Source organism: Pelobates fuscus, chromosome 1, assembly GCF_036172605.1.
Source record: "Pelobates fuscus isolate aPelFus1 chromosome 1, aPelFus1.pri, whole genome shotgun sequence".
NCBI classification, from domain to species: domain Eukaryota; kingdom Metazoa; phylum Chordata; class Amphibia; order Anura; family Pelobatidae; genus Pelobates; species Pelobates fuscus.
Genome location: NC_086317.1, coordinates 186,207,473 through 186,235,394, shown reverse-complemented (window position 1 = coordinate 186,235,394; position 27,922 = coordinate 186,207,473). Strand labels below are relative to the sequence as shown.

The 27,922-nt window shown below is 42.0% G+C and overlaps 1 protein-coding gene and 1 long non-coding RNA gene across 9 annotated transcripts in view; one reads left to right on the top strand and one right to left on the bottom strand.

Moving 5' to 3' along the window:
- The window catches only part of NAV1 (neuron navigator 1), a 468,714-nt gene that overhangs the window by 127,824 nt on the left and 312,968 nt on the right, over window positions 1–27,922 (bottom strand). The gene's annotated exons all lie outside the window — the stretch shown is intronic.
- The window catches only part of LOC134609683 (uncharacterized), a 540,481-nt gene continuing 536,275 nt past the window's right edge, over window positions 23,717–27,922 (top strand). The window contains exon 1 of the long non-coding RNA XR_010090848.1: window positions 23,717–23,882. This is a non-coding gene — a long non-coding RNA (uncharacterized LOC134609683). The remainder of the gene's footprint in view (window positions 23,883–27,922) is intronic.

Below are 27,922 nucleotides of genomic sequence, written 5' to 3'. Positions count from 1 at the left end.
ACCTCCCCTTTAAAGAAAGAATTAAGGAGCACGTGAGGTCTCCCAAAAATAAAGTAGAGACACCTATTTCAAGACATCTAAAAGAATGCCATTGGGATGATCCTAAGGTTCTCAAATTCTGCGGTCTTAAGTTGGTCAAACGAGACTAGAGACGTGGTGATTTTGACAGATTGCTGAGAAGAGGGGATGCATGTGGATATATAAATTAAAAACGCTGCACCCATTAGGGTTAAATGAGGGTATCTTATTTTTCCCTTTTATTTAAATATTCCTGACTTGGCCTGTTATAGTTTAGTTTAGTTTTTTGTATTTACACTTTACAAGAACACTGATATTCATTCATTCATTGGAATTTAGGCTTGTACTTTGACCCATTTTTTCAGCCTGCTTCCTTGAGCTTCTGGCAAAGATATCTCTAATGAGACAGAAAGGGGTATTTTTTTATATACACCCCTATATACTTATTAACCCTTAATAGGGAAGGGTCAGTGTTAGGACCCGCTTAGGGGGGTCTGCCTGGACGTTGGCATTCCCTCCAATGGCCATTGGAACAACTAAATGACCTCCATTTGTCTAAATATACATAGGGATTAAGGAGAGAGCGCAGGTAACTTTTTTAATTTTCTTTGGTTTTTACTATATATTGGGGCTGATGTGTATTGTAGTCCTTGCTGCTGGCCCAGAAGTAATGGGAGTGAGCACAGTACTTCTCTTTTTGTATTTGTATTTACTTTGTATCACACAGCCTGGTTACAATGCTGACACCCATCCCATGTGTTCCCTATTAAGGGTTAGTAAGTATATAGGGGTGTATATAAAAAATACCCCTCTCTGTCTCATTAGAAATATCTTTGCCAGAAGCTCAAGGAAGCAGGCTGAAGGGTCAGTGTTAGGACCCTCTTAGGGGGGTCTGCCTTGACGTTGGCAGGCGGGCATTCCCTCCAATGGCCATTGGAGCAACTAAATGACCTCCATTTGTCTAAATATACATAGGGATTAAGGGGAGAGCGCAAGTAACTTTTTAAATTTTCTTCAGCAGAACAAAAAAGACCGGCAGAAACAGGCCCAAGATGGCGCCGAAAGCAGAGCTCATTCCCCTGAAACCGACAGCCACGATGAGGAGACGCCCTCACAACAACCATCGGAAGACGGACAAGTCACCAAAGATTACTTTAAACAAATGCTCATGGACCTGAGAGCCACAATACGTGAAGATTTCACCACCATTATATCAGGCATCCACCATGAACTGGCGGAACTGGGCGACCGCACAGATCAAATTGAGCAAATAACACAGTGATCGATAAGGTGCAGAAGCTAGTGGACGAAAATGCAAAAATCTGGCACAAAATAGCGGACATAGAAGACTGAACCCGGACCAATGTGAGATTCCGGGGATCACAGAATGCGTTGCAACGGAACAGATCCCATCGTATATCACCACTTTAAGCTCCACACTGGTGCCCGACCTAACTGTCATTACATGGGAACTTGACAGGGCCCACCGCATACCGAGACCGTCCCGCTTTGCTGCGGACGTACCATTCGATATTATTGTCCACTTCCACTATTTCAAGGCCAAGGAGGCACTCCTCAAAGCAGCCAGAACGAGCCCGACACTGCCTGAGCCGTACAATAACGTCTCGATATATGCAGACCTATCGGCCCTTACTATGGCCAGACGGAGAGAATTCTCTTTTATTACTAAGACTCTACGCAACCATAAACTGGCATACAGTGAGGTTTCCCCACAAAGCTCATGATCTGGAGAAATGGCAAACTCCATATTATAGATGACCCGAGCGGCGGTCCTGCTACGCTCAGAGAATGGGGCATATGGAATACGCAGGACACCATACCTGCACCGGCAGAACCAGCGACCTCTCCGAAGAAGATCCGGCCAGAGTGGAAAATGGTAGACCTTCCACCTCGCTGAGGGGTAAAAGGGGACAACAGCCTTCTGGATCCAACAACTGAATCTCATAAGAACCAACCGGAACACTAAATAAGATAAAAAGAACTGACACCTGAACAAACTTATACACTAAATCTAGCACATAACTTACCGCAGCGACAGAGGCCCTATGAAGACAGACAACGAGAGTGGTATTTGTTTGGGGGATACTGTTTACTGATACTGCTGTTTGGGAGATATAGTGAGAGGGGAGACAGCTAGAGGCGCTATTAATTTTTTAAGCTTATAATCTAACATGTTACCATTCATTATGCAAACAATATGTGCTACTTTCTGGATATAAAGGAACCCCCGCTGTACTGTCGGGAGAATCCTAGTTAGTGGAAAAAGAGAAGAAGGTAGAGCCAACAATTAGGTACACTAAGAGAATGGGGGTAACCCCAGGTAGAAATTATCAAAAAGGAAAAATAGTGTACCTACACAGTCTGAAATAGAAATCAGAAATTATGACTGACTGTCAAATCTCAGAGATACTAGACTAGTTTCTACCAGAGATAGTACTAGATAGTAGTAGAGCTCAAAAACTCCCCATTGGATCCCAATCTAGACTCTCAAGTTCGAGAGATACTGTATATACTTAATTTTGTTACCACTTGGTTTACCCACGTTAGTTACTTACCCCAAACCCTGACAGCAGAAGTTTCCTATGCTAACATAAGATCAAGCCAGACACCAGGGCACTTCAAATTGCCTGCCTTATTGCAGATTGCTACAAAGGCCGTTACACATAAAGCCTGAGAACTTTCTTACTCAGTTAACTAGAAGAAAAAAAGAAAAAAGAAAAAAAAATCTTAAAAATGACACACCAATTCAAGTGTTTTTCTATGAATGTGAATGGCCTAAACAGCCCATTTAAAAGAAGCTCAGTGATCAAAGAAATGCATAAGTCTAAAGCAGCCATAGTCTGCCTCAAGAGACACACATGAGTACAAAAAATCCCCCCAACCTTCAATCCTCCAAATACCCCCAAACATACCATGCCCTCTCCCCCCAAAAATCAAAAGGGGTCTCCATATTGTTCCTCGCAGATTGGGTATTTCAGCTAGACACAATCCATAGAGACGAGTTGGGAAGGTTGTTCATTGTAGTTGGCACGTTAAACGGCATGCATCTTACAATTGCATCCATATATGCACCTAATAACTCCCAAACCTCCTTTTTAAAAAGAACGCTAAACAAGATAAATAGACTACATGTGGGTCATACCATAATTTGTATACCCAACGGAGAAAGACTTTACCTTTCTTTCACCGGTTCACCCCACCTATTCCCGTATAGATATGTATCTAGTGGACAAGGGAACCCTACCGAATGTCATGGAAGTGTGCATAGGCGATAGGACCTGGTCCGATCACGCACCAGTAGTTACTACATTTAGAGCCTTGTACCAGGCACGGGGAAGGAGAGCATGGTGCTTGAACGAATCACTCATAGATAGCGCCAACATACCCACTAAAATACGCACAAGAATCAAGACATTCTTTATTGACCACCAGAAGGACCCCTCACGCATTGATACTAAATGGATGGCCCTTAAGGCAGTACTGAGGGGTCTCCTCATCCAAGCAGGGTCGATCAAAAAAAAAAAAAAAAGGTACAAACAGACCAAGAGAGGCTACTAACACAGCTCAACACACTACAAAACTAATAAACTAAGACCTTCAAAAACGCTAGCCCAAAAAAATTGCAAAGACAAGGGAAGAAATGCAAGCGATATGTAAGATTGTATAATTTGTTGTAAAAGGAAGCTAATTCTTCCACTATAGGTTAAATAGTTTTGCCCCTTTGGCCGATGTCATGTATGGGAGTTTAGATTGTATATATTGGGACTTTAAGCGTCTTGCGAGCAGTTTGCCCGCTTTGTTCCCTTGCATATAGTAGGTTAGTTTCAATTTGCGTAGCTGCCTTTCCATAGCTATGGAAAGGCAGCTACGCAAATTGAAACTATTGTATATATTGGGACTTTAAGCATCTTGCAAGCAGTTTGCCCGCTTTGTTCCCTTGCATATAGTAGGTTAGTTTTCAATTTGTGTAGCTGCCTTTCCATAGTTATGGAAAGGCAGCTACGCAAATTGAAACTAACCTACTATATGCAAGGGAACAAAGCGGGCAAACTGCTCGCAAGACGCTTAAAGTCCCAATATATACAATCTAAACTCCCATACATGACATCGGCCAAAGGGGCAAAACTATTTAACCTATAGTGGAAGAATTAGCTTCATTTTACAACAAATTATACAATCTTACACATGACAAAGACTTGCATCAACCAACTGAAAAAGAAACTGCCACGACTGACTGCCCAACAAGGCTCCATATTAACAGCTAGATTCACAGAAGACGAAGTGCAGAACGCGATACACAAACTCCCCAAACACAAAGCCCCGGACGGGTTTTCCAACTATTTTTACACCACCTTTGAAGCACAACTTACATCGCACCTCAAAGAACTTTTTAATTTCTTTAGGGAATCAGGGACCATACCAGAGGAGATGCTGCTAGCCCACATTGTTACGCTCCCCAAGCCGGGTAAACCTCCCACCGAATGTGCCAATTTAAGGCCCATTTCGCTGCTCAACGCAGACACAAAACTATTTGCCAATCTACTAGCTATGCGCCTACAGCCCCTACTGCTTGATTTAGTCTCACCCGAACAGGCAGCCAGGAGATAACACACGCCATTTCTTAAACTTAATCACATGGGCTCAGAAAACTAACCAAAATGGCATACTTCTAGCCTTAGACGCGGAGAAGGCGTTTGATCGCTTAAACTGGAAGTACATGCAGGCCGTGCTATCGTCTATGAGTGTCCCCCTAGATTTCTTGAAAAGCATCATGGTCCTATACTCCAGACCTGCAGCTAAAATATTTAACTCCGGGTTTCTATCGCGACCATTCCAGATAACAAATGGCACCAGGCAGGGGTGCCCTTTATCTCCACTAATATTTATCCTTTGCATGGAACCCCTAGTTAGACACATCAAAAAACAACCTAACATCATGGGCCTGAATACAACAGCAGTGGAAACGAAAATAGCCCTTTTTGCGGACGATGTCCTGCTATTTTTAACAAAACCGGAGACATCATTGCCTGGCCTGCTAGAATTGCTGGGGGACTACGGGAAGATTTCTTACTATAAAAAATAACTCCCAGAAAACACAGGCGTTAGCAATAGCACTCCCATCCTCCATCTTAACATTCCTAAAATTAATGTACCCCTTTGACTGGCGAAAAACCTCAATCTCATACCTGGGCATCAAACTTCCCGCATCGCAAACGGCGATCATAAAAGAAAACCACATCCCGCTCACACACAAATTAGAACAACAACTTAAGTCATGGGAAGAAAAAGAGATTTCATGGTTGGGTTGGATCCACACCATAAAAATTATGATATTATACTATATTATTTCCGCACTCTGCCTATCACAATACCAAACCCTGTATTAAGGAAATTCCAGGCACTTATTAGCGCTCACATTTGGAAGCGAAAACCCCTAAGAGTAGCACATAACTTACTATGGCTCCCATTCACAAAAGGCGGACTAGGCATACCCAATGTAAAATTATACTACAAAGCCTCAGTAATAGCGCAAGGCCTCACAATCCTCGAGCGATCGTCTCCTCCAGTATGGTTAGCATTAGAAAATGCCTGCATGCCCAATGGCACAATCCCACTTGCTCTTTGGGCTGGGACAAAACTTACCACGTCAACTAATATGCTACCGGTCACGAACAGTGCTCCAAATATGGAAGCAGGCTACTCCAATGTCTTTAAAAGAGTACGACCTACTCTACGCAACGCCCTTACAGGCCCTGACTGTCCTAACGACAAACCTGCAGTTAGACCCATGGTTACGACAGGGGGTTCATCATGTACGTTCCTTACTGAATAACTCAGGCATTAAGCCATTCCCAGATATAATTAGGGAACATCAATTACCTCCCCGAGAAATATTCTCCTACCTACATATCAGGAACATCGTGCAGGACCGTAAGCTTAGCACAAAAGAAACCCACCTACTGCCACCATTTGTCCTCAAAAGTATGGGGAAAATGCCAAAAATTAAAGCAGTGTCCCTATGCCAGGGCCGAGACCCACTTTTCAAAATGGTAATTTTTCCAGACCCACTTGCTTTTAATGCATATTTTAAAAAGTGAACACCATGGCAATCAGCTTTAGAGGCATACAATTGGCACACCATAGCAATCCGCTTCAGATACACACAATCGGCACACCATGACAATTACTTTTAGAGGCATAAAACTTGCACTCCATGGCAAACCGCTTTAGAGGCATACAATTGGCACACTATAGCAATCCGCTTTGGATGCATACAATTGGCACACTATAGCAATCCGCTTTGGATGCATACAATTGGCACACCGTGGCAATCGGTTTTAGATGCATAAAATTGGCACACCATGGAAATCCGCTTTAGATGCATACAATTGGCGCACCATGGCAATCAGCTTTAGATGCATACAATTGGCACACCATGGCAATCAGCTTTAGAGGTATACAATTGGCACACCATGGCAATCAGCTTTACAGGCATACAATTGGAACATTATGGCAGCTTTAGATGCATAAAATTGGCACACTATAGCAATCCGCTTTAGAGGCATACAATTGGCATACCATGGCAATCAGCTTTAGATGCATAAAATTGGTACATCATGGCAATCCGTTTTAGATGTATAAACTTGGCACATCATGGCAACTTTAGTGGCTTACAATTGGCACACCATGGCAACCAGCTTTAGAAGCATAATTTCAGAACATCATGGCAATCAGTTTTAGAGGCATAACATTGGAACACCGTGGCAGCTTTAAATACATAAACTTGGCACACCATGGTAATACACTTTAGATGCATAAACTTGGCATATCATGGTAATCACTTTTAGATACATAAACTCGGCACATCATGGCAATCAGCTACAAAGGCGTACAATTGGCACACCATGGCAAACAGTCAGATGCATAAAATTGGCACACCATGGCAATCAGTTTTAGATGCATAAAATTGGCATAACATGGCAATTTTAGAGGCATAATTCTGGGATATCATGGCAGTTTTAGAGGCAGAAACTTTGCACATCATGGCAATCAGTTTTAGAGACATACAACTGCTTACTCACAGACTCAGAATCAGAAGTGCTGTGTCCTGCTCCTTATCCAGGCACCTCACATTGATTAGCCCAGTGGTGGAACTAATGTACAGTTAGCCACTGGTGCAAGAATGTTTTCTTGGCCCCCCTCTAGTGCAAGTGTGGCCAAAAGGCAGATCTCCATCTGTCGGAGAACTTCAACAAAGCTATACCAGATGGGGATCTACCATTTTCTTATCATTGCAGGGTTATATTTGTGAGCAGTGTTTGAGCATTTGAATGAAAGCATGTTTTTGTATTAAGTATATGTGTGCATGTATGGGTGTATTTGTATGTACTGTTGCCATTGGAATGTAGTGGTGTACTTGTTTGTAATGTTTGCGTCTGAATGCATGGGTGTTTGTATGTAGTGTCGGACTTGAAATGCAGGTGTGATTTTTGTGTGTAGTGTTGGTGTTTGAATGAAGGGGTGTTGGTAGATAATTTTAGTGTTTTAATGCCAGGGTGTGTTTGTATGTAATGTTTGCATTTGCAGTACATGTGTAGTGAATGCAGTGTGTGTGTGTGTGTGTGTGTGTGTGTGTGTAGTGGATGCAGTGTGTGTATTGTGTTTATAAAATATACATATACACAATGTGTGTTTGAATGTAAGCATGTTTTTCGTAGTGAGTATGTGTGAAATGTATACACATATACACACACACATACAGAGACACACACAGACATACAAATACACACACTGACACAGCAATACACACATACACACAATGATACCTAGTTTTCCACACATAGATACACAGATACTCATGTACACAGATACACACTTACACACAGACACACAAATATACACACACTGACACAAAATGATACACAGATACATATACACGCAGAGACAGAAGGTGAAGATGACAGTGTGTGGGAGAGGTGAGGGTGGCCGTGTGGGAGGGAGTGTGTGCTGGTAACAGTGTGGGGGGCAGTGTGAGGGCAAGGTGAGAAAGGGTTACACTGGGCGGGCAGGGGGAGAAAGAGTTACAGTGGGCAGGCAGGGGGAGAAGGGATGGGGTTACAGTGTGGGGGGCAGGGGGATAAAAGTCTACATTGGGGGGGCAGGGGGAGAAAGGGTTACAGTGTGGGGAGGGGGGCCGGGAGTGAAGGGGTTACAGTGTGGGGAGGGGGGCCAGGAGTGAAGGGGTTACAGTGTGGGGAGAGGGGCCAGGAGTGAAGGGGTTACAGTGTGGGGAGGGGGGCCGGGAGTGAAGGGGTTACAGTGTGGGGAGGGGGGCAGGGAGTGAAGGGGTTACAGTGTGTGGAGGGGGGCAGGGAGTGAAGGGGTTACATTGGGGGTGGGCAGGGAGTGAAAGGGTTACATGAGGGAGGGCAGGGAGTGAAGGGGTTACGGTGGTTTAACTCGCCGGTCTGTAGCTCCGCCGGGTGCAGAGCTGCAGACCGTGTAATAAAAGTCTTGCGAACACCCAGAGCGTTACCATGGCAACGCTCTGGGAGCTTGCAAGACTTCTATCACACGGTCTGCAGCTCTGCACCCGGCAGAGCTGCAGACCGGAGGTGCCTGGGCAGACTAATTGGAGGGAGCCCAGCGGCATACAGGGCAAGCCGCCGGGCTCCCTCGTAGTGTCGGGCCTGCAGTCACGAACCGAGAGCCCGACTAATCAGTCTGCCTGCATGAGTCCCCGGCAGCCCTGGATGTGTGGGTCAGCGCGACCCACTGGGAATCGCCCTGCGACCCACCAGTGGGCCGCGACCCACACTTTGGGAACCGCTGCCCTATGCTACAATGCCCTCTCGCTTCAAGATTTAGCAGCGAAACCCAAATACATGGTAATATGGGAAACAGATATAGGAAAACAATTCCCAGTGGCATCTTGGCACCAGGCGCTAAAGAAAACCAAACAGGCCTCCTGCAGTCTCACTCAGTGGGAAACATTCTGTAAACTGACTATGCGTTGGTATCTGGTCCCTACCAAGCTAGCGCACATATACCCGGGGACGAACAAGTATCATATATTTTGGACGTGCCCAAAGATTATTACACTGTGGCAGGACGTAGATAAACTTCTCTGTAACACAGATGGAAAGCCACACAAGCGCCCACCTTAACAGAGACCCTGGGGAGAACAGACTCCGCGCACACTTACGAACACATGGCAAGCCGGCTATATGGTAAAGAGGACAAACATGAGATGAGATGGCAAAAATGGGTGGAATGTCTACACCAAAGCAGCTCAAGCTTATCCACACTAGCACAGAAGACCCATCTAAAGGATTATATTAGTGCGCTGTCATCCCCCTTCCCACCCTCCCCCCCGCCCCCCTTCACCTTCCCACCAAGTTAGGACATGTTGGTTATAGGTTACTATTTGTAAATGCAAACTAGGAAAACATCAATAGAGACGAAATATCCACTACGAGGATATAAATACTGAAAAGCCAGAATGCAGATACCATGGACTTATGCATAAAATGTCTACTCTTACAGGTTAATTAAATATGTAATATGTATCATATGTCCCTCCCCCTTCCCTCTGTACTTCTGTACCCCATGTTCCTAGATGTTTTATTTACTGAAAAACAACAAATAAAATACATTGAAAAAAAAGATCCATTAGGGATGATGATAATTTGATTGTGGAACCAGCAGAGAAAGGGGGTAACGTGGTTCTGGTGAGCTTAGACAGATACACTAAGATGGTTCAGGAGGTTCTTGGGGATACTAGCACATACATTATCTTGAAGTCAGACCCTACAAATGAATTCCTTTTGCATTACAAGAGATCGTGGACGAGGGCTGCAGTGGGGGGTTGCTGTCCGGTGATGAATATGTCCTACATTGTCACCATATGATAGCAACCTTCTACTGCTTGCTCAAAGTTCATAAAAACTTAGGAAACCCACCAGGTCGCCCAATTGTCTCTGGAGTAGACAATTTGACCCAAAATGGGAGTCTATACATTGATAAAATCCGGAGACCATTTGTAACAAGTCTTCCATCATACATCTAAGATATTAAACAGGCTCTAATCCTGCTCTCTGGCTTTAAGGTACTTAAGACTGCCCACCTATGCAGTTTCGGTGTAGAAGCCCTGTACTACTCCATCCCGCACGACTGAGGTGTTGAACACATCGAACACTTTGTGTGTCGGAGAGGAACTGATTAGAGGCCTTCGACTCCCTCCTACGCTGGTACAGTTTCTATCCGAGTTCTTTGAGACATGGCATACCAGTTGGCCAGTACCTCAGACTACAGAGAAATTGCAGCAATATAAATGACTTTAAATTTAAAGGGACTTACAATAAAGGAAGTATAAACATTAGATGATTCTTTACAGGAAGTGTTTAGGACTGCTGTGTAAGTCACATGCAGGGAAGTGGGACTAGGGCTGCATAAACAAAGTGATTCGACTTCTAAATGGCAGAGAACTGCAGGGGCATGATCTATACACCAAAACTGCTTCATTAATCTAAAATAGTTTTTATGACTATAGTGTCCCTCTAATGCCAAAATGCTTAGGCAAAAATTCAGGTTAAAGGGTTACCCGAATAAGTGCCTAAAAAAAAGCACGTAGGAAGGCGTTGGAGGCTGATAGGAATGTTCTGTTGGCAGACTGTGCAGCTGTTAAAAAAACCACCAAGAATAAAACCATTCAGGCGACCGCAACATACGATGCGGGATGGAGTGAGGTACATAAATTAATTCAAATATTTTGGCCAATTTTGACTAATGATATCCATCTGAGGAAGGTTCTTGGCCAACGGGTGGACATCACGTCCCCCAGAGGCAAGAACTTTAGAGATATTTTAGTCCCAAGTAATTTACAACTGGAAACGGGTTTAGCGAGTACTTGGCTGGGGACCACCCCCATGGCACCTATCAATGTGGGAGATGCGTAACGTGCAAGTGCATCCAGCATGACTCCAAAAAAGTTGCGGATAGCGAAGGAAATCAAACCTTTAAAATTAAAGGACCACTATAGAGGCTGGATTAACCCTAAAGTAAACATAGCAGTTTCTCTGAAACTGCCATGTTTACGGCAAAAAGGGTTAAACCTAGATGGACCTGGCACCCAGACCACTTCATTAAGCTGAAGTGGTCTGGGTGCCTATAGTGGTCCTTTAAGATCTTTTTGAATTGTAATACTGTGGGCTTGGTCTACTTACTATAATGTAGATGTAACATGAAATATGTTGGTAAAACCTTTCGCCCCTATAAAGAAAGAATTAAGGAGCAGGTGAGGTCTCCCAAAAATAAAGTAGAGATACCTATTTCAAGACATCTAAAAGAATACCTGTAACAGATCCCCTATACTCAAGCTGAGTACATCCGTGTAGAATCTCCCAAAATCCAAGTGTAGCAGAAGGTGTAGTGAATTATAACTCCCAATCCCCCAAACTTGTGCCAAGACTTCAAGAAGGGGTAAAACGGTTTGTTTAATGGTGGCCACAGCTCGGCCTTTTATGCAGGTCCTCCAGCAAGGGATACTCCCACATGGACCTTGTGGAGGACTGGAACAGTAGCCAATCAAAGTACAATACAATGTGAAACACTCCCACAGAAACAGTAAAATCCCTCCTCTCTATCCTGGAGAAAATTGGGTTAAGTGGCCGTAGTAAACTTAATTATCTCCGGGTACAGAAAATATTTCCAGTTTACAACTGTAACAAAACACATTAAAATACATAACTCATATGTCCCATAACTGGACCCCCACATTGGACATATCCCAAGATAGCTTGGATCTGAGCGCTCAATATATCCGAACAGTGCTCAGATCCCATGAACACAGTTAAATTGCCATGGAGTTAAGGAGTTTGCACCGACCATTCGGCAGAAATCTGTCCAGCATTAGTTGCATGGCTTTTAGCTTTAAGGGGCGGTCTAGTTTGTTAGATATTAATGTACCGAACGACGCGGCGTCCGTATAAACTGAAACAAAGAGATGGAAGTTTAAGATGGCCGCCGCCACGTGTTAATTCATACCATTCGCCAATTAGTTTTGGATAACCACAGCGTCTGGGAGGTTAACAGGCTGCACACTCCCATTGCATGTGGTCTGGCTGTTCGTTAGTTTATTCGGTACAATAAAAGGGAATAAATAAGGCTAAATCCGCGAACGGCATACAAACAAAGGGCACTGATAGCCACAAAACAGGGGTTTTGTCACAATGACATTGGAATGATCCTAAGGTTCTTAAATTCTGCGGTCTCGAGCTCGTCAAATGAGACCAGAGACGTGGTGATTTTGACAGATTGCTGAGACAGAGGGAATGCATGTGGATATAATTAAATTAAATTAAAAACGCTGCACCCATTAGTGTTAAATGAGCGTTTCTCATTTCTCCCTTTTATTTAAATGTTCCTGATTTTGCCTGTTATAGTTTAGTTTATTGTATTTACACAGCACAAGGAATCTGATTTAAGGTTTCCTTTTAAATGTCGCAACACTGTATGGGGTGATGGGAGTGTACCATTATAATAAACTGATTATTCCTCCATTGCTAGACACAAATAATTAAAGTTAACGTGAGGGATATTATCTGATCAATGTCCCCTTTAATTGCATTTAACACAAGGCTGAGACTGTTGGGATTGACATCCCCATTGATATGTATCTGTGTATAGAAACATATAGACACGGCCGGTGCAATATACTTAGTCCCGCCTCTAATCAGGTTGAGTGATGAGCTTACCTGCAAATACTAACGATGAGATACCTAGCATACACCCCCTCCTAGACGTCACAAGGTATTTGTAATATCGTTCACCTTGGACGATCCAAGGAAAGCGCAAGGAATCTGGCTTAAGGTTTCCCCCAGACTTCGCAAGGCTGTCTGGGGCGATTGGATTTTATTAAGACACGGAGGCTCCTATTATGCTGCACTCTTTCTTTATTTACCTCAGCAGCAAAGACAAATAACATTAAATCAGTATAAAAGAAACCAGTAAATAACATGAGGTATATCTTCCTAGCAACAGGAACAGCCAATCAGCATACTCTTTATAGCATAACAGGCAGTGTCCAGTGTACTACTTCCTCTTTCTTTGCTGCTACCTCAGTTAAGTGACACTGGGTCCCATGGTTCTTAACTGTGGGATCTTTTACTTTATTCATATCATTACTGTGGTTAATATAGTTATAGTTATTACATTTTAATTATAATATTCTCATGTTTATAAATACATTTAGTTACTTCATTTTTTTTTTTTTTTGTCAATCTTTGTTTTATTGCGGCATATGATATGGGGTACAGAAGAGAAAAGGATAATGTACGGTTTGTTCACAAAATGGGGTTAGTACAACATTTGCATCTGGTAAATACACTTCCTTGTTCAGTAATGCCGCTTTTTTTTTATTTTTTTATCTTTTTTATGTCGATTATAGAGACAGATATATTGCATTTTAAAGGTAAAGAAGCAACAGTTATGTGAGTCATGTAAAATAGGCGAAACATCGCTAACGGTATGGTTGCTTAAGTGATTGTTAAGATTAGCTAGCAAATTATTAGTTAAACGTTTACATGGCAATAGTAGATGAATTGAAACTAGCCTGGCTCCGGTCTGAACATACATTCCAATTTAGGTACAAGCTTAAACCATGCTAATGAGGAAACATGTAAAGAGTGGAGCAGGTAGATGGTCACTTGTAATACATCAGATTTGGGTGTAAGTTACGCTATGGTGGGCGGTAGTCGCATGCCAATTTCTGCATTGCTATCCTTATATTTAGGCTAGGAGACATGTGAAGGGTTAAATGGTTGCACATCATGCTAGCACTAAGATATGAGTTGCTTGGACACAAAGCATAACATAAAATCAGTATCAACAGTTAGATTTTGCTGCGCTCGTTTAAAAATGTCCACCCCATGGTAGCCGTGCAAAGATCCGTTTCGGCGTGCTGGTTGTCCCGTCTGTGCGTAGTGCTGCCTGTGACAATGGGACGAGAGGTTTGAGGATTCTGGCTGTAGCTTAAGTTCCATTGGGCATCCGAGTGGGGAGGCGATGGCTGCGTCTTGGGGCAATTGCATTCTCGGCTGGTGTCTTGGCTTGGATAAAGGGAGAGTCCCAGTATGGTTACCTTAGGCTGTTGGGCCTTTGTTTACTGCTCCCCTGTGGGAGGCTGAGCAGTGTGGCAGGGTAGTTCCAGGCCGTGCTGCCTCGATTCATCTCTGGGCAGAGCCCTCTGGTGTTGAGGGTGTTGGTGCTGCTTTTCCCTGGCTTGCCGGGTCCTGCTCAGGCAGGGATTAGTATCTCTCCGTGTGGTATCAGATAGGGATCCAGGTTGCACGCCATGCAGTCTCCGCCATCTTGAAAGCGGGTTCCCGCCGTTTCCGCTGCGCTTCTACAGATCACAGGGTGGGGGCCGGGATCACCCCCGCCGGCCCAGAGGCCGGACCCGCCTAGCCTCTCGGTTCTGCCGGTCCGCTGGTGGGCAGGATAGCTGGGCAGCGGCCGTCCGCCCAACTCACCGCCCGGGCGGTCTCCCTCTTGCGGGACGGGGATCACCCCACCGAGGGACTAATACCTCGCGGCAAGCCTCTCCTCGGGACCGGGGATGTTGGCTTGCACCGGGGCACCGCTGTCGGTTGTCGGTTCAGCTTTTTGCCGGTTATTTGGGGCTAAAACGGAGCAGCCTTGCAGGAGCTGCTCCTCTGTGCGTCCGCTCAGCATGGCGGTCCGGCCCCGCCCCCCTAGTTACTTCATTTTAACTTAATTTTATTTACTTAATTTGCTTCAGTTATATGCTTTCTTGTATATCCTTTGATAATTTCTTTCCCCTCTGACCTCCCTCGCCCCAAGATTACCATCAATTGGGGCTCAGGGACGTCTTGAGGATCTTTATCCCCTGCACAGTGCTATGGTGCTGTTTTTTCCCTTAATTTATCTGTCTGGCTGCTTGTGGCGAAACCAACCTCGCCACGTGTCCTTGGAGGGGGCTGCTTGCCCGCCTCTTGCCTTTGGACTATGGACCAGACTTTATGTGAATGTGTTAACCCAGATAGCTATGCCATGGAGCCCATTCGTGTAGTTAAAGACTTCGGCTCCATGGCAAGTGAACTGTGTGAATAGGATCTGCGCGCTATTCGGTAGTTTTGTGCGCTCAGATCCCAGCTATCTGGGGATATGTGAAATGTCTGTGTGTTATGTGTAAAAGGTGAATTTATGTATTTTAAAGTGTTTTACTGTCTTTGTGTCCCCATGTGCTCAATGGAGTCTGTCTCTGTGCTGGGAGGTAATTGGATTACTTCTCCAGCACAGAGAAGGCTCTGTAAAACCGGTCTGAGCTGGAAAGCTTGGGTTTTAAAAGATACTTTATTAACTTTTGAACCCCTGGTCTGATCCATGCCATTTTTTAATATGTTGTTCCCCTAAATGGATTGATTGTGGATATGTAATTTTATGTGAATGTGATGTATGGTTTTGAAGTTATAAATATTGTGTAAAAAGTATATTTTAAACTGTATGAATAATGGGATTATGTGTCACACTAAGGGGAGGGGATGTGTGGGTTGCACCCGTATAGATGCCGCTATTTTATGCCTCCCCCTGGGTGTGGCCTGTATGTGTACTCTTGTAATAAAAGCCAGGCTGGATGTGCCAGTCCAGAGTTCCTACTTAACCCTCAAAGTGAAGTGTCGTCTCATTATTGGGGGAGGATTTATTGTATGCTGTTCCAGTTTGACTGCTAGGAGTGTAAACCTATTCGTATGGTTTTTCCTATTCAACTGTCTACAGCATTCATATGCTTGAGAAGATTAATATGCTGCATCGGTTTGGTGATTGTGGTGTCTGCCAGAGTGCTTGGAGTCCTCAGGAAGCGCTAGGAGCATCCATTAACGGAGGTACCAAGTCGGGGTGCCAGGCAGTTACACTGCTGCTCTGCCACCAACTGCCAGAAATCCAAGTTGGGGTTTAGTGGTAGTGGCAGCCGGGCAGCTGCTGTGTTTTTATATTACAATTGCTATGTTTTCACTATTGTGAGTACTTTCATTTCTTTATCCTGTTTAGTTATATTTATTTAGTTTTTACTTGAGGGTTACTCAACCCTTTTTCTTTTGGTATTATTTTGCTTTATTCATCCCCTTAGGTTTGTTTATGATGCAGTCTGACAGGATCTTTCTGGGTCTACAGCAAACATGCAGATTAATGTAGAAGCCTCTCCAGGTATCTCTGGAGATGAGGCTGATTTTCTGCTTTACTGATCCTGCTGACATGTAGGCTTTAATTGACACTTCCATGGCAAAAGCAATGACAAGACCCTGGTGTCAGGACACAATGCCTCATATAAGGCTAAACACTCCTCCAAAACAATAGAGATGGACAGTACCATACCTGTCACGGACGGCGCGATTAATTTACCACAGCGGAAAAGAGCCACTAGTCGGGCAAAATCGACTAGAATTTGGAAAAGGGCAAAAGCCCAACTGAACTCTGAATCTGAGCTCAGTGATATTGAGGAGGAGTTCCCTGAGTCTTATGTGGAGGATTCAGAGGGTATTTCTGATCCTGATAATGAAATTACTGATGAAGAGGATGCTAATCCCGTTTGGGATACACATCCTGTTAAACCTACCAAGATATAGGTAAATTATGCAGACTCAGGGACATCGATAGGATCTTGGATACTCAATGTGAACCACTAATCGAACCTGACGACCTATGTCACCCAGTGGTCTCCTCAGACCATGTAGCCAAGTATATTGCATCCAGAGTATGCAAGCCTTTTGTGAAAGCAAAGTGAAATAAATTGCGGACTGAATGGCCACGCTGAACAGTCCCTGATGACTCACGTAAAACGCTATCAGTTGATCCTAAGATCAATCAATTCATGAGTAAGACAGGATGGAAGCCATCTAAAGGCTTAGATTTTCATTGCAAAACTGTCGGGATAAAATCCTGGGCATCTTGGGCTCAGCAGCCAAGATCTTTGAAGCAGTAGAGGATGATCTAGAATTAGATTGCGCCATCTTATGTGGTTAGATCCAGAGAGTGATTTAAGTTGTCAATGCCAACAATGCGGTTGTCACAGAATGCCACAAATCGATCTTTCTCAAGATTGAAGCCAAACGTTTAACTATGGCTCTGAACGAGCCAGATAACACAGGCAAACTATTTTCTTTTTGGGGACAACTTTGTAAAATAATTTGGCTCCTTTGTCCGGCTAAACAAACAGAAGTTCTTTCAGACAGAACCAAGGCTCTTAACCAAGGCTCTTATACTTGCCGATCCGATTTCTTTGAACAATGCACTATACCAACCTCCTTCCCACAAAGTGGTCGACCCTGGGTTGTTAGTGGCCTAAGAGGTGCTCCTAAGAAGTCTTCACAATTTCCATTCTTCCTTACTGATAGGAGGGGACAGGCTCACACATTTTTCCCATGTATGGTCCCTCATTTCATCAGATGCTTAGGTTCTTCACACTGTGAAAGGGTATTGCATAGACTTCCTTTCTCTACCTGTTCAATGTTCCTCATCAAGGGAAATTGTTTTTTCCGAATGAGACGCAGACCTTGTCTCTGTGGACAATCAATTGTAGAGATTCCGGCCCATACCCTGGGTTACGTGAGCAACCTTTTCTTGTTTTCCAAAAAAGGCAAAGGTATCCGTCCAGTGATAAATTTGAGACAGCTCAATAGTTATGAGCATATCAGCACTTCCAAAATGGAAGGAGAGCATTGTTTAAGGGATCTTCTCCAACCAGCAGATTGGATGGCCAAATTGGATCTGCAGGATGGATATCTCACAGTGCCTATCCCAGTACAACATCAAGATGGAGAACTTCCTGCAATTTACATGGTAGGGCAGTAAATTCAGGTGCCTCCCATTCGGACTGTCTTCGGCTCCATGGTGCTTCACCAAGCTCATGTCTCAGAATATATTTAGACGGCATTTTCATTCTGGCTCAGACTATTCAATTAATCCGGACATACTTTGCATGGACTTTGACTCTGTTAGAGAACCTAGGCTTCCTGATCAATTGGGAGAAATCAATTATCGTTCCCACGTAACAAATCAAATTTCTGGGTCATATTGGATTATTGCAGATTCTACCTTTCAAACTCTACACCTTCCAGTGGCAAAATTAGCCAATATCAAGAATATCACTAGCAACCTCTCAACTCTCTCTCAAACAACTGTTGAGAATGTTAGGCCTTCTAGCGGCATCTATACAGGCCATTTTTCCAGGTCTCCTTGGCTATCGAGCCCTACAACGATTACAAACTTCATCTCAAGGGCAGCACATCATACATCTCCTCTTCAGGAGATGGTTATCGACCTTCCATCTCTCGAGTGCCTTCTTCAGGATCCAGACGGTGTACCTCATCCCCTTGTTCTCCAAGGTCTCTTGCATCTCATAGTGTAGTCAATTTCAGGGAACCTTGGTCGGTCAAGGGAGTTTCGCAATCAACTCCCCAACTTATCAAGGGTGCACCCAACACGAGACAGGCTTATAAATCTGCTATGAGCAGATGGCATAGTTGGTGCATGGAATTAAGTTTAAATCCCATATCAGCTCCTTTTATGTATGTCCTCCATTTTTCTGACTTCTATGATGAAGGTAAAGCCTATCGCACTGTGGACCTTACCGATCGTCCATTTCTGCTGGCCATCAAAGTTTCGATTGGACGCCTGTCGGTTGACATCCTGTCATATATTGACTTCTCTGAGGAATATGGTTTGCTCATCCACCCTTACCACGATACTCTGTCTTGTGGGACGTCTCTATTGTCTTGAATTTTTTTCTTGCAAGAGGTTTTTCTGACGTACGAGCTCTTGAGGTGGTTGCTTGTTCCTTTACTCCAGAAGGTGTCCTCTTTGACATTTCACGGAGGGAAAAAAAAACCCCCAAAAAACAAACAAACCTTCTCTAAAATCAATTTTACCCAGTTTTCCCTGATAGATCTCTCCTTTGCCCTGTTGCACACTAATGGGTGTGTGAACATCATTCCACTACGTTATGGAATCCTTTGAAACAGGAACTCTTCATCTCCTTCCAAAAGTCGCGTCTTCCGGTGTCTACTCTAGCCTGGTGGGTCAAATACGTTATGTCTCTAGCAGGTATTGATACCCATGTGTTTGTGCCTCATTCGGTTCGTGGGGCAATGGCTTCTAAGGCTTCCTCGATTGGTTGTCGCTTGGAGGATATTATGAGAGCGGCTGGTCTTCAGAGTCTACATTCCATGATTTCTACTTTAGACCTATTCAATACCTCACAGGAGACATAATTTCACAGCTTTGAACTAGCATAATAGGAGCCTCCGTGTCTTAATAAAATGTACAGATTTGACTATTAACATGACGTAAAGTCATGATTTTATTAATGACACGGAGGCAAGTATTATCCCTCCCTCCCATCCCTGGAGGTTTGGTCTTCTCTGGGTAAGTTGACTTCATGGTAAGTCTTTTTTGATTACTGGGTTTTATCCTTGTTAATGACTGTCAAGAGCTTATGGTTTGACTAAACTGAATTTCATGTAATGTAAATATATATCTGATATTCCATGTAATGCGAATTTATGCATAAATCCAGTTTTATACTTGGATATTACCATATTCTCCTTTCTCTTCCAGCTTGACTTTGAGATCCAGTTTAAGGCTCGTATACCCTATAATTGGCGCCCACTTTTTATTTGGATTTGTTGTCCTTGTTTGGGATCGCAAGAAAGAGGAAGTAGTATACTGGACACTGCCTATTATGCTATAAAGAGTATGCTGATTGGCTGTTCCTGTTGCTAGGAAGATATACCTCATGTTATTTACTGGTTTCTTTTATACTGATTTAATGTTATTTTTCTTTGCTGCTGAGGTAAATAAAGAAAGAGTGCAGCATAATACTCGCCTCCGTGTCATTAATAAAATCATGACTTTACGTCATGTTAATAGTAAAATCTGTAAATTGTTCCTTTTTATAAATGCTGATTAGTCCTTAGACACAAACAATTTATTGTTATGTGAGAGGTATTATTTGATTGATGCCCACTTTAACGACATTTAACACATGGCTGAGATTGCTGGGACTGACGATTCCCATTGATGTGCATCCGTGTACACACACACATATAGACACGGCCGTAGCAATGTTTACACTCAGTCCCGCCTCTAAACATGCTGAGTGGCTAGTTTATCAGCAAATATCAACGACGAGACACCTAAAATACGCCCTCTTTCTTGACGTCACACGGTCGTGATTGGCCGAAATCCAATGATAAGGAGGGCAAAGTCCTTGTAGGTGTGCCTTGAGCGTTGGAGGATGACTTACTATTGGCCAACTACCTGAAGGAGGAGGGTCTAACTTCTCTATATAACAGAGCATATTTCGGACACACTTTTGCTCTTGACAAAGGCGTGTATTATTGCTGAAAAGTGAATTGAGCATTTTTTTGTGCCGATGCACATCCTTTGTTTTAATTTCACTTTTTCAAAAGGGGGAATTTACTTTAACTTTTCACTTTGTAACCTCTATACAGCCGAGTGTTTTTTACTCAGGGGTTTTAACTCAGAATCGTAGGCTGCCTCAAAGCAGCAGTTATTTTGAGGAGATTATGTGAGCTTTGTTAGTTCATATTTTAGACTGTTGTTTAGCAATAATGTGGGACTTGTACTATATATGGAGAGTGGCAGTTAATAATTGCAGCTGTGGGGTGACGACTATTATACTGCCAGTGTACCATCCCTGGATACTTTACGAACTTGAACTTTATAAAACCTCTCCTTCTATGTTTTTGAAGATGATACTGGAGTATAAAATTAAATATTGTTTTACCAGCCCGAAATTCATTTACCAGCCCAAGATTCAAGGTGTTGAAATAAAATTATATTAATCTCCTCTCTTGTGCTGAGATGTGTGAACATCTAACTGGAGGTATAGTTTAATTATATTTAGAATGATATACAAACATGATCAATATATAATAAGAAACTTGATCCTACCCCAAAAAGTGTTTTTAAAATCACTACATCTCCTATAAGGGGAAGCTAAGGAGATTAAGGACTGACTATTTACTATCTACTATCAGAGCCTAGATATTATTATTACCTTTACAATCAATGGTGTTCCGACATAATAGGTTTCAATGATGAATAAAGGGAATGAAGTTGAATTCCTTATTAAGTACCGTGGTGTTAATGTTTTGAATTTGCATATTCATCTTGAGTCTTTTCTCAACATTAAATTAAAGGGACATTAATGTCACCAGAACAACTACAGCTTATTGCATTTGTTCTGGTGAGTAGAATCATTCCCTTGAGGCTTTTTTAGGTTTCAGAGGTTAAGGAAGTTTTAGTGTTTTTGCCAATGATATACGGCAGGTTGCTTCCACACTGTCATTCTCTGAAGTTCTGCCTGTGCAGAACACTCAGAACGACAGGCGGATGCGTATTAGAGACTTTAACTCGTGGCTTGGTGAATGGTGTCGGGAGCAAGGATTTGGCTTTATTTCTCATGGTAGCTCTGTTTGGAAGGGAAATAAACTGTACAAAAAATATGGTTTGCATCTTTCTCAAACGGGAACAAATGTTCTCAATGAGCAGTTCAGAGGTTTTGCTAGGATGTATTTAAACTAGGAGGGGGGGGGGGGGGGGGGCAAAATGGTGATCAATCCAATTGTCCCCCAAAACAAGGACAGAAGGTGCCTGTAGCAAGTGTGTTAAAAAATTATAAGCTTAGAGTCATGTCTACAAATGCTCGCAGTTTAGGGAATAAGATCCATGAACTTGTGGCAATAATGGCAACTGATAGTGTAGAGTTAGTCGCTGTTACTGAGACATGGTATAATGATAAAAATGACAGGGACATAGCAATACCAGGGTACTCTTTATATAGAAAAGACAAGTAAGGCAGGAAAGGGGGAGGGGTGTCCCTGTATGTGAAGGATAGCATAAAATCTAGCCTAATAAAAGTTAGTGAGGTGAACATAGAGTCCGTTTGGGTTACGTTAGAATTTGGTAATCACATAGTATTTCGTGTAGGTGTCATTTATAGGCCCCCAGGACAAATTGAAGAGTTAGATAATCTACTAGTTGAGGAAATAGCTAAAATGACAATGAAGGGTGAAGTTATCATCATGGGTGACGTTAATCTTCCTGAAGTGAATTGGAAAACAAAAATAGCTGCTTGTGCCAGGAGCACACCTATTCTAAACTCCCTACTGGGATTGTCTCTAAAACAAGTCGTTGAGGAGCCAACTCGTAAAGAGGCCATACTAGATTTAGTGTTAACAAATGGAGATTTGGTATCCGATATTACTGTAGGTGAAAGTTTAGGATCCAGTGATCATCAATCAGTGTGGTTTAATATAAGAACAGTGACTGAGTCACACCACACAAAAACAAAAGTTTTAGACTTTAGAAAAACAGACTTTTCTAAAATTAGAATGTGTAAAGGAGTCATTATCAGACTTGAGCAATTTAAATGGCGTCCAAGAGAAATGGGATTATTTAAAAGTTGCACTACTGAAGGCAACAGAAAATTGCATTAGGCTTGTCAGTAAAAGCAAAAAATTCAAGAAACCACTGTGGTACTCCGCAGATGTGGCCAAAATAGTAAAAAACAAAAAGTTAGCATTTAGTAATTATTAAAAAAAAACAGAGTGAGGAAGACAGAATGATCTATAAGATTAGGCAGAAAGAGGCTAAGCAAGTTATAAGAGCTTCCAAATCACACACAGAAGAGAAAATAGCACAGTCGGTAAAAAAGGGGGACACAACTTTTTTTAGATACATAAATGAGAAAAGAAAAGTAAAACAAGGATTAGTTAGATTAAAAACAAAAGAAGGAAGGTATGTAGAAGATGATAAAGGCCTAGCCTCAATGAATGTTTGTGTTCGCTATTTACAGATGAAAATGAAGGAGAGGGATCTCAGTTAAGAAAAAGGATAAATGAGTCATTTATTACACATGAGTTTACAGAGGAAGAGGTTCTATTTCAACTGTCAAAAGTAAAGACAAATAAGTCAATGGGACGTGATGGAATACACCCAAAGCTATTAAAAGAGCTTAGTGGTGTACTAGCAAAACCATTAACAGATTTATTTAACCAATCATTGATAACAGGAGTAGTCCCAGAAGATTGGAAGTTGGCGAATGTTGTGCCCATTCACAAGAAAGGTAATCTTACTTCAGTAGTTGGGAAAGTGATGGAAACCATGTTAAAGTATAGGATTGTTGAACATCTAAAAACACATGGATTTCAAGATCAGAGACAACATGGGTTTACTTCAGGGAGATCATGCCAAACTAATCTTATAGATTTTTTTGATTGGGTAACTAAAATTATAGATCAGGGTGGTGCAGTAGACATTACTTACCTAGATTTCAGTAAGGCTTTTGACACTGTTGCACATAGAAGGCTTATTAATAAACTGCAATATTTAAGTTTGGATTCCAATATTGTTGAATGGGTGAGGCAGTGGCTCAGTGACAGGTAACAGAGGGTTGTAGTCAATGGAGTATATTCAAAGCTTGGGCTTGTCACCAGTGGGGATCTGTACTTGGACCCATTCTCTTTAATATTTTTATTAGTGATATTGCAGAAGGTCTTGATGGTAAGGTATGTCTTTTTGCTAATGATACTAAGATATGCAACAGGGTTGATGTTCCAGGAGGGATAAGCCAAATGGCTAATGATTTAGTTAAACTAGAAAAAGGGTCAGAGTTGTGGCAACTGACATTTAATGTGGATAAGTGCAAGATAATGCATCTTGGACGTAAAAACCCAAGAGCAGAGTACAGAATATTTGATAGAGTCCTAACATCAACATCTGAGGAAAGGGATTTAGGAGTGATTAATTCTGATGACTTAAAGGTAGGCAGACAATGTAATAAAGCAGCAGGAAATGCTAGCATAATGCTTGGTTGTATAGGGAGAGGTATTAGCAGTAGAAAGAGGGAAGTGTTCATGCCATTGTACAGAACACTGGTGAGACCTCACTTGGAGTATTGTACGCAGTACTGGAGACCGTATCTTCAGAAGGATATTGATACCTTGGAGAAAGTTCAGAGAAGGGCTACTAAACTGGTTCATGGATTGCAGGATAAAACTTACCAGGAAAGGTTAAAGGATCTTAACATGTATAGCTTGGAGGAAAGAAGAGACAGGGGGGATATGATAGAAACATTTAAATACATAAAGGGAATCAACACAGTAAAGGAGGAGACTATATTTAAAAGAAGAAAAACTACCACAACAAGAGGACAGTCTTAAATTAGAGGGACAAAGGTTTAAAAATAATATCAGGAAGTATTACTTTACTGAGAGGGTAGTGGATGCATGGAATAGCAAGTGGTAGAGGTTAACACAGTAAAGGAGTTTAAGCATGTGTGGGATAGGCATAAGGCTATCCTAACTATAAGATAAGGCCAGAGACTAATGCAAGTATTTAGAAAACTGGGCAGACTAGATGGGCCGAATGGTTCTCATCTGCCGTCACATTCTATGTTCCTATGTTTCTATGTTTTGCAGTAAACACTGTCTTTTCAGTGAAAATGCAGTGTTTACATTACAGCCTTGTAATAACTCCACTGGCCACTCCCCAGATGGTTATTGGAGGTGCTTCCTGGGGCAGTGCTGCACACAATGTCTCCAGCCTGTGCATGGAGCCCCTGAACCTTTCTCATATAGATTAATTGATTCATCTCTATGAGGAGATGCTGATTGCTCAGTACTGTGTTTGACTTGTGCTGGCTCTGCCCCTGATCTGCCTCCTTAAAAGTCTCAGCCAAAAGACCCTACAAATACATGAAACTATAGACTGATATCTCTAATTAATTTAGACATAAAAAATGTATTATTTATTTCTCATATTCTTTCAAACAGATTGAAGTCCATTATTTCTGACCTCATCGCGGTTGATCAGTCGGGCTTCATCAGGGATAGAGGCACAACAGATAACATCCGTAGAATACTCAATCTAATTATTAGAAGTAACTTCTTGAATTTAGGCATGGTTATGTTGGTACTAGATGCTGAAAATGCATTTGACAGGGTTAACTGGGTATTAGATAATTCTGTTTTCAAGGTCCTTTTAAGAATTATGTAGCTATACTCAGAACCAAGTGCAAGAATTATAAATCCTTTTTTTGAATCAGATTGGTTTTCAATTAAAAATGGCACAAGGCTAGGATGTCCACTGGCCCCTTTCCTTTATATTTTGTCCATTGAGCTATTATGAGTAGGAAAAATATGAAAATACAAGGGATTCAATCTGCCGGTCATGACTATAAAATATCTCTATTTGCTGATGATTTGCGTCTGACCCTGATAATGCCCCTAGCTTCAATCCCTGAAGTTCTGAAGGTTATTGAATTGTAGAAAATTTGCTAAATATAAAATAAATCTAAAGAAAACCAACATGTTTGTATCAAACCTAGATGACAATGAATTACTTCTTAAATCAAAATTTAACTTTGATTGGAATCAAGACTACATTGAATATTTAGGTATTGTGCTGATCCAGCACAACTATGAAGATCTGTATAATTAAATCCAAAAACAATTGAATAGTTGGAGCAAAATAAGGATCTCATGGCTGGGACGTCTGAATACAATCAATGCTTACTCTATATCAAAATTGTTATATCTATTTAGATAATTATCTTTTAGACTAAGCAATAATATGATCTTTTAATACCCAAAATTGTTTTGAAACTTTATATGGGCAAATAAACGTCCAAGAATATCTGGACAACAAATATGAGCGACTGGAATGAAATATCAAAAATATAGTTGTGTGAGCGCTCCAATCAAATAGAAAGCATAATAAAACCAACTACTCCAGCAATGAAATTGTTAATTGGATGCATATAATGAATCTGACACCCTGAGTCTGATATAAAATATAAATCTAGTCCCTGCTGAAAAACAGTAAGGTGCCACAGCACATATAACAACACAATCCGTCAAATTATATAGGGCAAATCATATGATGCCTTTTATTTAAAAAGAAAATATATCAACAATGTATAACAATGTATAAAACGTAGCTAGATCTAAACCAACAAGCTACAATATCACAAGGTTGCCTCCTAAGCAGAGACATCATTTGACATAGTCAGAAAATAATTAGCAGCAATAATACATCAAATAATATAAATGATAAAAAGGATTCCCAAAAATGGGGATCAACAGCTAAGTGTAACTCCAGTCAGGGGCCTCTCCGCTGGAGTTTAACACATGTGTAAAACCGTCAGGCACCCAAAATAAAGGTGATGTAAATAAACACAAAAAATAAAAAAAATGAACAGGGATGGAATGGCAAAAGTCAGACAGAGCTATTAAACCCACCAGGCAAATGTGATCAGGGTGCTGCTGCATGGGGACACCAGGTTGCAACTTCCCCCGTTCGCCAGGCTCGGGGAGCACACCAATAGACCCGCCAACAATAAAAATAACATTGGCTAGCTTCAATCAGCAGCAGTAACAGCAGGGAACCGTAAACTGGGTTGGAAGAGTCGTGCTGGAGTAGTAGTGCAGTGAAACGATGTCTGCCCAATTTTCTAAATACTTTCATTAGTCCCTGGCTTATAGTTAGGATAGCCTTATCCCTATCCCACACATGCTTAAACTTCATTACTGTGTTAACCTCTACCACTTCAGCTGGAAGGCTATTCCATTCATCCACTACCCTCTCAGTAAAGTAATACTTCCTGATATTATTTTTAAACCTTTGCCCCTCTAATGTAAGTCTATGTCCTCTTGTTGTGGTAGTTTTTATTGTTTTAAATATAGTCTCCTCCTTTACTGTGTTGATTCCCTTTATGTATTTAAATCGTTCTATTATATCCCCCTGTCTCATCTTTCCTCCAAGCTATGTTTAGTTCATTTAACCTTTCCTTGTAAGTTTTATCCTGCAATCCATGAATGAGTTTAGTAGCACTTCTCTGAACTCTCTCCAAGGTATCAATATCCTTCTGAAGATACGGTCTCCAGTACTGTGTACAATACTCCAAGTGAGGTCTCACCAGTGCTTTTTACTGCTAATACCTCTCCCTATACAGCCAAGCATTCTGCTAGCATTTCCTGCTGCTCTATTACATTGTCTGCCTACCTTTAAGTCATGAGAAATAACCACCCCTAAATTCCTATCCTCAGATGTCGAGGTTAGGACTCTATCAAACATTCTGTACTCTCCCATTGGGTTTTTACGTCCAAGATGCATTATCTTGCACTTATCCACATTAAATGTCAGTTGCCACAACTCTGACCATTTTTCTAGTTTACCTAAATCATTTGCCATTTGGCTTATCCCTCCTGGAACATCAACCCTGTTACATATCTTCGTATCATCGGCAAAAAAACATACCTTACCATCAAGACCTTCTGCAATATCACTAATACAAATATTAAAGATAAGGGGTCCAAGTACAGATCCCTGAGGTACCCCACTGGTGACAAGCCCATGCTTTGAATATACTCCATTGACTACAACCCTCTGTTGCCTGTCTCTCAGCCACTGCCTTACCCATTCAACAATATTGGAATCCAAACTTAAATATTGCAGTTTATTGATAATTCCTTCCCATCTTATCTAGTTTTCTTTAAAACATAAGACAACATAGGGACTACTTTGTCTTTTGTATTTTTCCTACGCTTTACCACTTCCTGTTGGTCAAATACATTTACTTAAATCGCTACAAATAGCACAAAACCAAGCATAGTCGATACCTTTGACAAAGGTGACCATACATGCATGTTTACTCTCCGTCTGAAACACAGCTTTCCGGGACTGTCGGCCTGACGGCTGGGAGAAGCAGCCGATCTCCCGCCGGAGACCGCACACCCCGCAGTGAATCAACAAAAGCCCCGCTATTCTATGTTTCTAT